The following is a 13,732-nucleotide window of genomic DNA, read 5'->3' on the forward strand; positions in this document are numbered from 1 at the left end:
CCACGTTCGCTCGATTTTGTTTTCACAGGAATGCACAATTTTTCCTCTCAGATCCTCAATTTTCGGGGAGATGATGAAAAGGGAAATGAGAAATCATCGTGTTTTTCCCTCTGGAATCCGCACTGATCATCGCCCTTCTTCCTTCGGGGGAAGCGATGATGAATGTGAATAAAATAAAATAAAAAATTTGCGCTGCTACACCTCCTTACCATATGAGGCTTTCTTCACACCCGCCATAAGGGGTTTCTCTTTCGTCACTTGGACACTCACTCAGCGATCAAAGTATATTGATTTTGACTCACCAGCTCTGAAGCTCTGATACCATGTTAAAAACTGAAGAATCAACTTTATTAATACATTGGGCAGCTCACAAGTGAGGAGCTCGACAGAACACTCTACCTCAATCATATTCCAAATCCTGAATATATAGAAAACATGCAAATAAAAAAGTTATAAGAGAGTAATTCTTAATCTAAGGCTCTAGTGAACTGGCTCTCCCAACACATACAATTTAAACAATAATAAATTACACATTATGTTTTTGCACTTTAAAATAACTTTACACGAAAATTAAAAATAAATCTATATTGGTATTAGTCTCTAAGACAGTCTTCCAATACAATCTTCTCTGAAAGAAAAACATGAAGTGAAAAAATCTTCGAAGGTTTGTGCAGCACAGCAATACCAGGTTATGTCGGACTCAAATGGTAGGAGAATCAGTCGATTCACAATCGTTTCGACTCCTTCCTTCCGTACCTCTACCTCGATCAGTTTTAATCTCCGCGTTCACTGCTGCCTCCATATTGAAAGCTCTTGAATCTTGCTGCCTCCCCTACCTCTGGTTTACTTGATATAATGTTGAGTGCACTTCTGAGGCGGTTATAGCAGGGGGGTGTGGTGAAATTTGAGTGGCCCGTCATCGTAATTGTCAAACAATGATATTCACGCGACAGAGAGCGTGAGAAATGTTGTGCTCGGTATTGCAAGTGAACAACAAAGTCACACGGAAATTCATATTCCCTCCCCCCTATTACTTAATATAATGAGAATCTATAATAAGTCTCTTCATAAAAAGCCCATAAAACTTCACGCCCATATGTTGGGGGATGTGGTGAAATTTGAGTGGCCCGTCATTGTAATTGTCAAACAATGATATTCACGTGACAAACAGGTCGAAATAAATGAATTGAAGAATTGTTTTTAACTTCATTATCTCTTCCTTTTATATTTAATTTGAATAGACAAGGGGGCGGGATGGTCGAATTTTGGGTTTAGTTTCCATGACATTTGAGTTGCATGGAGCACATGATGATGTTTTGTTACAATGGAATGCAACATTTGTTGATTTGTCACTTAGCACTCTCAATATAATAGGTTCATCATTTTAAGAATTTTCAAATTCACCATGGAGGACCATTAGAATCATCACATAATTATGAATTCATTGAATTGTTGATATTGGTTGGAAACCAAAATTTTTCAAGAAAAAGCTAAAGTTATATAGGTCCATAGCCACATATGTCCTTTTTCCACATCATGAAGTTTACACCTCTTAAAATACACATTGGTTGCAATTGATTCATTTACCATGGGAATCGTCATGACAAAGTGATGGTTCCATTAGGTATGTTTGGGGATTAAATTTCAGTGGACAAGATGATATGAATTATTTATCATTTGTTCCACTAAATTATAAAGAATAATATAGATTAGAAAGTCGTTAACAATGTGGAATTTACTGTCATTGTAGGGAAATGAATCTTTGACATTTAGAAAACCTACTCTATAATGATTAGAGTGTCACTTAACAAATCCACCAACTTTATCTTGTCCAAGTGTTTTAGTTAGAACAACACAAGGAACTTTTTGGATCTTTTATGGTATTTGAGGAGGAAGTCGAGATGAGGGTGGTAGAACATCAAGAAGATCATTGGAAAATGGTCCAAATTGTATTTTTATTTAAGGAGGATGTGGGGAAGAGGGTATTGCCAATAAACTCGCATTCTATTAAATAATCTTAACCCAAGTTAGATAAAGCTTCAATAAGTTGAAATATACAAATCCAACTTAGTAAAGTTTCATCAAATCAATATATCCAAACCCAAATTAAACATAGTTTGAATAATAAAATGTATAATAAAGAACACTAATTTAAAAAAAATAAATTGCATAAATAATTTGAAATTTACCCATAAACACCCAATTTTGAAATGATTTTATAATTCATCTACAAACAGCTTCAAAGGCCTAAAATTATTCAAAAATGTAACTTGGAGATATTACCAAACCATGTAAAAGAGAACATTGTGACTGTGAGGACTAAAAATTATGAGGCTAAAGGGAAGTGCTTATTAGTAGTTTACGGTGAAGTCAAATGAGTTTAAATGCCAAAATAGATAGTGAGATATTTAGGGAGGTTTGCATTATTAAATGATACATATGTTCTTATAAAATCCAATTTCCATACATGGAAAGTTTTATGTGCTAAATTTCAACCATGGTGGAAATTTGATGGGTCTAAATTTTGCTAGGAGAATTTTCAATGAAGTAGTTTTTAATAGTGCTCATCCCATATTTTAAATTATTCCCATGTATTTCCTTAATTATTTTATTGGAGCAATTTCACCATTGGAATGTAGATTTATCTTGATGTTAAGCTTTTTATGGGTTCATAGTGACCGCCCCCCCCCCCCCCCCCCCCTCTCTCTCTCTCTCTCTCTCTCTATATATATATATATATATATATATATATATTTTGTAAGCTAGGGTGTTACTCTTTCTATTACTCGATCAAAAGAACATTACATCATATCAGAATCAGTCTTTGCCCGCCCTCTAGGGGAAACCGGGTCATAGTTCCATCTATAATTTTTAAAAGCAGCCCAAAAATAGAAGGCCCGCAGTCTGGTTGTCTGAGCTAGATAAACTGTACAATCTTGAGCCTTACTAAAACTATGCCTAAAGCTACTGCTCTGTACTGCATGCTTTTTACTATCTATAACAGGTACAAAGCTAAAACCAAAAAAGTTGCTACAGTTACTAAACATATCTCATATCATTCTTTGCCGCCATCAGGTTGCTGAGTTGCTGCTTCCGCTGGCGCTGGGTGAACTCGATTCAGCAGCTGCTGGATAGCCTCCAGCTTCTCGTCCTGTTTGACCATTGCAACGCGAAGGAAGGCCAATTCGCAGCGAATGTCTGGACCCCCCTTAGCCAGAGTGACCATTTCTTTTGCCACCTGCTCCATCGCTTTGGCCATGAGCCCCTTCATGACCCAGTAGATGTGGAGCGACTGCTTAAATAAAGACATGCGCCCTCTAGTATGACCCGGGTCGGGGATAAGAAATTCCCATTCCCCCATCTCCTCGTCAGATTGTTCCTGGATCGATTCCTCTTCCAGATGTTGCATGAGTCTGCGGACTGCAGGTTTGGAATTGCGGATAAAGGCCTTTTCGGCCCTGCGGATTCTATGGGTGACAGTCTCTTTTTGCTTTCTTCTATTCTCCTGGTCACGCCTGGAAGTCTCCCCTTCCACCTTGTCTTTACCTTTTTGGCTTTTGGGTCGTTTTCTGTCCCGGTCTTGCTCCTTGTCAGTTGACGAGCTACGCTTCCTCATGCCGTAGCGACGGACCTTCGAGTCCTGTAAATCATTCAAATCTGCCTTCGTCTGCTCCTTTCCTTCCTCCGCCGAGTTTTTGTGGTGGTACCTGCGATCATTTCCTGCATCCAGGGCTGTGTCTTCTTCCGAATCATCCTCAATTTCCCAGACTGAAAAAGGAGGGTCCTGCTGCATAATAACTTTGCCTTTCCGGCTTCTGCTATCCTCCCCGACACTCTGTTTCTCTTCCATCTGCCTTAACTTCTGTCTGGTTTCCATAATAACCGACGGTCGGACGCACCTCGTTCTCTGGTTACTTGGTGTGTTCACTGCTCTCTGTTGATGCTCGATGGAAACCTCCGCACTTACCCAAATTGGAAACACGCACAATGCTTTGGTATTCATCCAGCTTTGGGTATATATCCAATTCTTTTCCTTAGGGAAACCGCTTATTCCGGTTGTCAAATGCTGCCGGTAGCACGCCTGTGAACCACTACACTCTGCCATCATATCCTTATTAATCCCCTCTGCTGTGAGATCCGGCATACCGCGGCCTTCACCTCTCATCGTTCGACCATTAATTACCTTACCGTGTGTGTACTGTTGCCCAACCACTCCATCCGCCGTCGCTGTACTGCCACCGAGGTCTTGATTCTTCACTCTGCAATCTGCAATGATGATTTTTGCACATCCTACTTGAACCCTCTCCTTGAAACGAGGCCTCCACCTCCCCTTATTTGTCCAGCTCACTGATTCACTCATTGACATTTGTGGCATTATCATGATCGGCCTTAATTAAATCTGCCAGCTCTTTCCATTCCTGATTACCCTCCACAGCTCTCCATTGGCTATCCATGGTGTTGCCACGTCCTCGGCAGCCCCAATTGGCTAGCCAGTCCGCAGGCTGGTTCCCTTTTCGACGAACATGGCTAATGACTCTATAATCGATGCGCTTAATGAAGCCTGCAATTTCTTGAATAATGCCCGCAGTGCGCCAGCTTTTGGTTACTTTCTCCCATGCCTGCCCATTACTGAGCCTCCTCAACATGTCCACAGCAATCTTCGAATCCCCTGTAATTTCCAGGTTGGTATAACCGTTCCTAATGGCAATACGTAAACCTTGATGCAGGGCCCAGAACTCGGCCTCATTATTGGTCATCTGCCCTCCCCAGTCCGCAAAAATCCATCTTACCTGGTGGTTACTGTCTCTGAAGATTCCCCCGAAGCCAGCTTCGCCCGGGTTCCCCTTCGAGGCCCCGTCGAAGTTGAGCTTGATAAAATAATCTCGCGGATACCTGAACTTGTCTGGACTTTGAGTTCGCATGTCCTGGCTGGTCGAACATTTAAAGTGAACCATCTCCATTTTAAGATTTAACTTGTTTAAAATTTCCTGTTCTTCTGAGTTAGTTTTCCAATCATCATTCTCCCACTTCTCGATCAGGATAGTCTCTCGCATACTCTCAATCACCCGATCCCAAATAACCTCTGGACCTTTCGCAGAATTCTGAAACACCCTCCTATTTCATTCCTTCCAGACCATCCAGAATATGAAGGGAGAGATAAGGTTCCATGCCCTCTGGACAACCTTGCACTGAAAGGTTTCCTTGCTCCACTGGAAAACCAATTCAGTAAGTTCTCTGGTATTAAAACCTGATTTGTTGAACAGTCGTTTAGTCGTCCTCCAAAGTTGCTCTGTGTAGGAACATTTGACTAACAGGTGATCTCTAGTCTCGGTATCGTTGTTGCATAGATAGCATCGGGAGGGGCCAATGAATCCCTTCTTCTGAATTCGATCCCAGGTCAGAATTTTGTATATATATATATATATATATATATATATATATATAATTCGATAATTTCTACATGCTTATACTAGTATTGGATTAATTCTTTAGCTAGTTCTCCTAAGTAATGAGAAGAAGATTTTGTGGATAGTTAAATTCTGGGAGGAGTGGTAGTTCCATTTATAAGTATTTACTATTAATTTGTTCCTAATGAATTTATTCATAATGAATTTTTCCTCTAAAATAAAAGTACAATGATTATTTTTAACTTATGTGATAATCCTCTTTCTTAGGAGATGTTTTAATTACTTTTATCTTCCATATTATCTATCATTGAATAGATAATTTCCTTTTGATTTTAAATCGTTGTGTAAATAGATGATCTCATGTAAAGGTTAAAATTTCATTTATTTGTATTTTGAATTCTCCTTTCTTCCTAAGTATTAAAATATCCATAGAATATTTGCATTTGAATTTTAATTTTGGTTCCTCAACAACTTTCTCCTAGCCTATGGAGCATTGAATGTCAAATTTATTGTATTCGTTTCCTTTATGTTGTTGTTGACATGAACACATATTTTAACCTATTGAATTTCCTTTCTCCAAGTTTCAATTTTGGGAATACTTTTCCTTGAAAATAACTTGTTAATTACATGATATTTTTTGTCCCAATAATCTTCTTTACTCCACCAATCCCTTTTCACTAGTAAGTGTCACCATCATAACCTCAACATTCCACCATTTTGTAGCATTTCATAGACCATAATTTGCATTAATATGATTTCTATTGTATACATTGTTGTAAGTGTAAGCATAAGTATGCAACATATCTATTTAAGATCAGGGACAACAACATTAGGATGATGCCAATTTTATGGAATAAAGTTGTTGTTGAGTGAGAATTTGTTCACCTCTATAGTTGTTGGTTGTCCACTAAATAAAAAACCATTATTTAAATGACTTCCCATATTTTTTAATAATAAATAAAATAGAAATGATCAGTAGTATCTTTCCCTCATTCTTTATTCTTCATCTTTCCCTTATCTTATTGGCCTTCATCACTTTCGTTAAGGAGTGATTTTATTCATTTCTTAACCACTTCATTGTTTAAACATGCACAAGAAAATATTAAAATATAGTAAAATAGTCCCTCTTCAACTTCTTTAGGGATCTATTTTATTTTTTTATCATTTTAACACAATGAAGAGGAATAGGCTAAAAAAGAAACAACATCTCTTAATACCGATACTCGTGAAATCTAATATATGGAAATTTATGTTGATTACATCACATATGGTTAAAACTTAGCCCAAACGAAATCTACAAAATGAAAAAGGCAAATTATACTTAAACGAGTGATGATACTTTACTACTCTTATTTCCTCAATCGAAAGCAACACACTTAAGAATAATTTATTGCATAAAAACTATACTATTTTGCTAGAGAATATTAAAGTCTTCCTTTCTAAATATTCAACCTATAAATTAAGTGTACAAGAAACACATAAATATCATTAGTTATCTATTATAAACAAAGGAACTACAACTACTATATTTTCAAGATGAATTAGGAAAATAGAAAGATTATTCCACTAACATATAAAGAATGGCACTGGTGTCCAGACAATTCCCAATTTAATTAAATTATTTAGGAATTAATTTCTTATTAGAATTAATATTATTTATCAAAACAAAATAAATTTTTTTAAAACATATTAATATTATATATATAATATTAATAAAACAAATTAATATATTAAAATTAAAAAACAAATTAATATTAAATTATATAAAAAATAAAAATAAAAATTAATTAAAAATAATTAAAAATTATTAATTCAGCCGACAAGTTTGTTATTCCAAAATGTTTTATCCTCATCACTATTTATTATTCCTCCGCTGCTCTTCGGTCATCATCATTCTCTCATCCTGAAGATGGATCCCATTTGGGATTTGAAACGTTGGTTCAAAAATGATAAAACTGTGGATTCTTCGGTCAATGATTCAATTCCCAATGTCTCTTGCATGAAAAAATCTTACAATCCCCTCTACAATGCTCATTATAGTAGTGTTGCCTATGTTATTCAATAGGACGAATAATTAAGCAAAATGGCCAAGTTTAATAGAAGATAAGGCCACCACATTTGTTTTTCCACCAACAATGGATAGACATAGGTCAACACTTGTGTCAAGCATGTATATCTTGTAGTGTAAGTGATGGTGATGGACACACTACATATATAAATTATATTTTTAGATACCATAGTCAATTCTTAACTTAAAAAAGCATAATTATTTCTTCACTATTGGAATTAGTACATATCTTTTTATCCAATTTTTGAACCTTATTTTGGATTTTGATTGATAAGAGTGAAGTCCTCTTGATATATGCATTTGAAATCCACTCTAAATTAAATAAAGCAATATTTTTTAATGCGAAATCAAATTATTTTGTTCAATCATAAGATATTTCAACTTAGAAAAGTAATTCTTTTTGAAATCATCTCTATGAAATATTATATCACTCTATCATTCTTTATATCACTCTATCATTCATGACTATTCAACTTGCGTAAAAATTTCTTAAATCAAAGACATTTTTTTGTTCATTATTATTCATCATAATCAAATGAAAAGTGACTATTGATTGAGCATGGGAAAAAGCATAGACCATATATTTAAGAAATACAAAACCAACAAATGGGGATTAGATCCAAACTTTTAAAAACACATTAATTTCATGGACAACCAAAAAATAATGACAATGATGACTAAGAATCACATGAGCACTTTGTTTTCACTTATTATTATGTGCCACAATGATATGTAAAATAAAATATCCCTTATACTAAACTTTAGTAATAAATATTTGGATACAAACTTGGTCCACTTAAAATACTACCACTCACAATGCAACATCCCACTTAAACATGCTTAAGAAGTTAAAATTTACTTATACCATCAAAGCACTTATTATTTTGATCCAAAGAAAGAACACTCAATGGTAATATATTACATAGTAAACCTATGGTTTCCTAAAACATGTGAGAGATCAACTTATTTCATAGTCATATATCCACCATAGTGTAATAGTAACATATAAATATTTATAATTCTCTATTATAAGTAAAGGAATTATGAATATTACATTTATAGAATACTCTAAGGATTGATTTATTGGCACATAAGTTATTGTTCCATTGTGTTAAATAAACTTTACCCCTGAAAGAGTTAAGGTTGTTTTTATTAGGTTCCTATACCAATAGGAGTCATAATTTTGAATGACTAAGGTTAAGCCTTGTAATAATGTACATACCTTTGCTTTTTGCAAATGTTTTCCATATTATAAAAATTAAAATATGTAAACAGGCTATGTCCTAAAAGAAAAATCAAAGGACGAAAATAATAAGAGAAGGTCATAAGAAAATGAAAATATGTAAACCCCAAAAACAAAAAGACCATGAAAATGTGCAAGTCTAAATGCCACTACTATTTACTTTTATGCATAATAATGATTGTGTGCAACTTTTTATTCATGCCACAATCCATGGTAATCAAACTATTTAATCTTGGTTATTCCATGCTTTGAATTTTATGTTTATAATTAGAGAATAAAATCTGACCAAACAGTTTAATCTTGGCAGATCATAGTTAGGTAGAGAAAATAAAAGGAGCTCATAAGCTTAATCTGAGCCCTTGGATGATATAAGGTTAGAATTAGATAGATTGCTTTTCAAAAGAAAAATAGATGAATAAGGGTTTGCTAACCTAAATACACCCAAAGAAATGAAGAAAACATGTTAGGTAAGAAATGGGTAAGTAGAAGAAAGGTTGTTGAACTACAAAGTTAATTGGATCAAAGCACATGCATCATGCTTAGACACATCTTTCAACGTGTATGGTCAACTATGAAGGCAAAGGTAAAGGTTTGCAAGTTCATGTGATTAACTCACCCTCATTCATTTTTTCCCTATACTTACTAAATTTCTATCCATAAGTATATTCTAAGTACTTTTAATCCTACAAGTCAAAGAGGCTTAGAGCATTTCTCTGACTTTTGGTGGGACCGGACCCTCGGCTTAATGACTTATGGACACAAGTACTAGAATCCCCTTCATAAAATCATATCCCCTTCATACAAACCATTTCCCCTCATCACCCTAAGAAAACCCCTTTTCCTAAGGTTAAATACCATTTACCTAGGAAAAGTGAAAAATCCCATGCAAATTCCTTTTGCTCAAAAACCCACAAAGAACCTCTTATTCTAAGTATAAAGCTAAATGCGCATACGCATCCCTTTTAACCTTTTACTTAGGATAAACCCACTCTGCCCATCGCATTTCCTATTTATATTTATTTTATTATATAAATCTCGATATAACCCTTTTCTCGTATATTAACTAAAACCCTATGTAAATACCCCAATCGTTAGTTTTAATAAAACTACATGAATTACCCATATCATGAGACAACCTTACTTAATTTACTTAATCCTAGTAAACCTAAGTTAATCCTGCCATTAACCTCACCCGAATCCCTAATATCGCGATTAAGCCCTGCTTGATCACTTAACCTAGGATTAATTCCTAAATTAATCCCAAACCGATGTGATTAAAACCCCTAGCCCCCCCTCTCACCTCTCGTTCATTTCCTTCGCGCAGCTTCTCTGCCCGACTACCATCAGATCACAATCGCCCAAATCTAATGGACCACGGCCATATCGGCAAAGCCCGATGGCTGGACGCTACTCGCTCGATAAGGCGATTTTCCCGGACCCCCCGATGGCTACGTGTCAAGCGTCAAAATACACTGGGTGACCCCTCCTAAAAACTGCCCATGCCACAAAAGCGGTGCGATGACCCTCAATACCGCCTCCCCGCCAACCCGATAAACTGTGTATGATCCATAAATATAAAATTTCACGCCATATTTGAAAAATTGCATGTTATGCTTTAAACCTTGAAAACCCATGTTTTCGTGCCTTTCGCCCGTTTAACAGTGTAAACCCATAAAACCCTTTAGCGCCACCATGAACCTCTGCGACCCAATTACACCTCCATTCATGTCCAAAACACTACCATGACCCCTTCCCTAGGCATCCCTGTGCAAATGAAGCCATCAAGCGCCCTTCCAGCGAACCAAAGTTTTCTTAATTATTGTTGAATTTTACAGGTAATCAATTGAAGATCAGAGCTTGGATAAACAGTTCTGATACTAGTCGCAGAACCTGTTTACTCCAAGACTCGACAAGGAACCTATTAAAAGCTTATATTCATAAGAAGGAGACCATTATATAAGGAACAAAGATGAAGACAATTACACACAGAGCCGAGAAGAAGACACTTATACAGAGCATTGTCAGTCAAAACAGAGGAGCCAAACCGAAGATGCAGTTAGAAGACAAAAAAATGAAACATACAGAGACTTAATCAATATCCACTTCCCCATGCTGATACACATATGAACAAAAGAATTTACCATTGAAACACATAGTAAAAGGTTAAATTGTGCAGTAAAGGGAAAACACAGTGAAGGATAAAGATAGGTCATCAGAGATAAAGAATATCAATGACAGAGAGTATCATATGAAAGCATGAAGTAAATAAATCCTCCAGCATAATGATTCAAATAAAAAAGAGCATAAAAAGCTAAAAATCAAACCATAAAATCCAACAATACCACAATAAAAGGGACGACATGAAAGCAATTCATTAGCTGCCTCTATCTTCTTGCGAGAAGATATTTGTATTTCCTAGATTAAATCTCAAGTCGGTTTGAGATATTTGTAATAAAACCTTAGTATAAATACTTCACAATTCGAAGTATGTAAGGTGGATTCTTAGAAATTTCTATATACTTCTTGATCAAAAGACTGTAAAGCCATTGGAGCATTGATTGAGCCAGCAAGCTGGATTGATGAATAAAGACTAGATATTTCAAAGGATTCATGTGCAGAGCAAAGTGTAGACAAGTATTTTCTCACATTTCTTTTATCTCTTAAAGTTTTTTCCATAATGTTTATCTAAACCTGAATGCCATAACTGGAGTATTGTATCAGAATTTGTTTAATTACACTCTGTTATAATAGTTAGGCAAATACACGTTTTCTAATGATAATCTAAGTTAAGGAATTTTTAATTTCTCCTTAGTTTAGGTTGTTTCCTTTTAATATATAGCAAATGATTCTTAATTTCCCTTTGTTTCTGATTATCTTTTTTTCCTCATTTCAATCTCGGTCTGAGAATTCTTAATTTCTCTCTCACCCTGGTTAAAACCCTTTCCACCCCTCTGGCCTAAAGACCTGCACTCTACTCTGCTATCTTGCCCTTTGAACATTCCCTTTAGTGAGTTGATCTAGTCCTGCTGCTCTTTTGTTGACTCCATATCCCAATGGACTAGAGACATCATCCTATCCATCTGTTTAAAGATTCCCACCACCCAATCTTCAATACAAATAAAAAACCCCTTGAACATTAAGAACTAGCCTAAAATCCCATCAAACAAAGCTAAATCATATAGAGAGAGCCCTCTCTGGACTTAGGTTGGCTAGAGCCTATGCCCAAAAGTTGGTTTGTGGTTACCTCGGTCATTTTCTTTCTTCTAATAACTTCTAGAGAAAATTCTGAGTGATAACATAGTGGCGACTCCATTTGGGAACAACAATTCCTCAGTCCTAATAAAGCTTTAAGAAAATTCTAATTCTATATTTTGAGCCTCTTAAAGTCATTTGTTAGAAGTTATATTGAAAAAATCTCACAAAAACAATTAAAATTTTGAAATTCTGGCTTCTAGGAAGACTCATTTTACTAGGGCTAATCCAAATCCCAACCCTCCCCTAGTAGTTGATAATCCCAACCTGTTTTCAAGAAAAATCTAAAAGAGAAGAAAGTTCAGTTAGTCAAACACCTTTAATTAAAGCTAATTCATGTCCTTATGAGTGGTTATTTTTAGAAGATCTTCCCTTTGATGAGAAATTTGATCTTTCATTATTTAAAACAAAGTTTGAAAGTGCAATATACGATACTGTTCTAGATCCTGATTTTATTTCAGACCTTGAAGTCCAACAGGCCAACAAATCAATTGATGAGTATATTCTAAAATCTCCATAATCATCCATTAATACTACTACTACCCCTGAGTTTTCTGAACAATTCTTCACTACTTTGAGTTCACCATTATTCCCTTCGATTTTAATACCTTCTGAATTCCATACTGCACCACCATTTACACCTTCACTCCCTCACCAGCCTATCATTACTCATTCACCACCTGCTAGTCTCGGTTCTTCATCCACTACTGCATTAATCCCAAGTATATCAACCCCACATCTTAACCCCTCCCAACTAACAGTAATGGCAAACATATATGCTCCTCTTGTTTTACCTACCCAACTTCATGCTATGCCTGCAGATTATCAGAGTAATATTCCCATGTTTGATGCTATTGGTCACTACACTGCCCAGCAGCATGTAAACAAGATGTCTGACTTCTTTGAACTACATGAAATAGATGAAGCCGATGTCCAGATGAGACTCTTCACCTAAACTTTGACTGGTGATATCAAGAAGTGGTTTAAAGCCTTTCATGCCAACTACATAGTAGACCTAACAAATTTCCAAAGGTTGTTTATTGATAGGTGGGAAAAGAAACATAATCCCTTACAAATCCTTTCAGAATATGAGAATATTAGGAGACGACCTAACGAAATTGTTTAAGATTACTGCACTAGATTCAATAAGATATATAATGAAATCACATTTAATCTTAGACCCCCACCTAACTTCGCATTAATAAAGTTCCCTGATGGTTTTGATACAGATATGTCATACCAACTTAGGTAAAGAAATCCCCCAACATTAGAAGAAATGCAAAGTGTAGCTGTTAGTGTAGAAGCCAATTTGTTAGCTAAAAGGGCTAGAGTTAGAAATGAAAAGAGAACTGCTAAGGATGAAACTTCCATTTGATCTTAAAATAGATAACTTGGCCAAAAATATGGAAATACTAATGGAGAGAATAGGTAACATGGAAAGGAAACCACAATGGGATAACCAACAAGTACCTCCAATTAGAAACCCAAATTTCAGAAATAACCAAAACATAGGGAAAAACAGACCAGATCAGAACATAAGGCCTCCTTTTCAAGAAATTTTTGTAGAAACATCCGATCCAGAAAATCCAGAGCATGATACAAAAATTAACCTAATGGGAATAAATGATGAGGACACTATTTTTCTAACCCAAGATGAGCAGGAACTGTATATACTACAACAATTACAAGTACAATCTGGTGAATCATTTGATTATAAACAAGGATATGACTCTACTATCTTCAAAGTCCACAAGCAATATA

At 35.6% G+C, this 13,732-nt stretch overlaps 1 pseudogene; it reads right to left on the minus strand.

Moving 5' to 3' along the window:
- The window catches only part of LOC149261235 (uncharacterized), a 70,042-nt pseudogene extending 69,240 nt beyond the window's left edge, over nt 1-802 (minus strand).
- Between the last annotated feature and the right edge of the window lie 12,930 nt (nt 803-13,732).

Source organism: Pinus tabuliformis, chromosome 6, assembly GCF_031772625.1.
Source record: "Pinus tabuliformis cultivar Carrire ecotype Pingquan chromosome 6, CPIR1, whole genome shotgun sequence".
Classification (NCBI taxonomy): Eukaryota; Viridiplantae; Streptophyta; class Pinopsida; order Pinales; family Pinaceae; genus Pinus; species Pinus tabuliformis.